The sequence below is a fragment of the Mus musculus genome, chromosome 1 (assembly GCF_000001635.26).
Source record: "Mus musculus strain C57BL/6J chromosome 1, GRCm38.p6 C57BL/6J".
NCBI lineage: Eukaryota > Metazoa > Chordata > Mammalia > Rodentia > Muridae > Mus > Mus musculus.
In genome coordinates, this window is record NC_000067.6 from 131243217 (window position 1) to 131244688 (window position 1472).

The 1472-nt window shown below is 51.9% G+C and overlaps 1 protein-coding gene across 2 annotated transcripts in view; it reads right to left on the minus strand.

Annotated features, from left to right (window-relative positions):
* Nucleotides 1–1472, minus strand: part of Rassf5 (Ras association (RalGDS/AF-6) domain family member 5) — a 68769-nt gene that overhangs the window by 66807 nt on the left and 490 nt on the right. The gene's annotated exons all lie outside the window — the stretch shown is intronic.

Below are 1472 nucleotides of genomic sequence, written 5' to 3' on the forward strand. Positions count from 1 at the left end.
CCCACAGAATCCTGCCAACACAGCATCATTGCTAACCAGAAGAATATCACAAACTCAGAGTAAAGCTGACAGTCCCTCAAAGTCTAAACAAGCGGGAATTGCAACAAGCATATTCTCACAGACAGTGCAGCTTCTGGAATTTGAGCCTTAGTAGATCCATAACAGTGAATCCACTGCCTCATCCTCTGTGTCCAGGGCTAGTGGGTACTGCAAAGCACTCAGGAACACGGAGGGAGATAAAGCTAGCAGCGGGCCCAGAGGTAAGTTGCACTGGATTCGTCTGCAGGTCAGCAGCATTTACAAGGAACAGCAGCCCGTGCACAGGACTCTACATGCCCAGCCTTCTCCTTAACAGGCACCTGTATGGGGGATGCTCATGGTAGGAAGAATAGTCCCCCTTTTTCCTTTCACATATTCTGGAGCGGCTGAGGGGGAGCTGTTATGGGCTAGAGTGAGGGTAGTAGTGCTAGCTGCTGCTGTCCAGTGTTGCAGTCTGAAGGAGGCAACAGAGGATGGCCCTTTACCAAAAGATGTGACTGTAATCCATGTCCACAGATGATTGCCGGAAGCTGTCATTGCACTGCGTGCTTCATATGTTCAAAGGAGCTACGTAAACACACGGGTATGAGTATCCTCTGGCAACAGCAGATCCCTGGGTTGGTGGGGAGGAGACTTATACAGGGATACAGACTCACCATTGGCGAGAGGTAATGATAAGCCCTAAAAAGAGCGCAGACTTGCTCAGAAACTCTCTATACTGGTGCCCAGTGTTACAGTAAGATTGGGAGAAGCCAGCAGGCCAGTGGGGATGCCTTGTGGAAGGAAGGAACTGGCGGGGAGCTTAGTGATTTTAGGGCTGGAAGGCGGGTGCAGGGGGACAGGAGGAGGAAGAGGAGGCCACGAGGCACAGTCACACACTGGAGCAGAGTATAGAGCGTTGAGCCAGGTGTGGAGGGCTGAGGAGGCCTCAGGTGCAGGTGACCTTGGCATCTTTCAGCCTCACAGCCTGCTTCCATTCAAAGCCTAACCAGGCTTCCCATGCCAACAGCTCCCTAGGAGGAAGAGCCTGAGAGAACCTGAGGTGACCACCGAGTCATCTCCCCATTAACCCTAATAAGTGTCAAATACTCACTTCGTTGTCAATATCACTACCTCATTTTTAAAACTCACAACTAAAGGAAGAAGAGGGTGTGCGTAAGACACAATGACCTTGTGGAGAGCCATCAGTCCCAACCTACAAACAAGCTTGTTTACGCGCACGGGGGAGAAGGCTCAAACCCGTCTGAGGATACGTAACTGTACACATACAACTACCTCTGGTCAGTGGGCAGCCATTAAAGGATGCCAGGCAGTGACAGCAGCTGTCTCCAAAGGTAACCTGCCTAAAAGTTCGGACTGGCCACAAAAGGCAATGGCCTCCTCTCCCGGGCTCAGAGCCCTTCACCTCGCGCACCTTCCCCGCCCTCACTCAC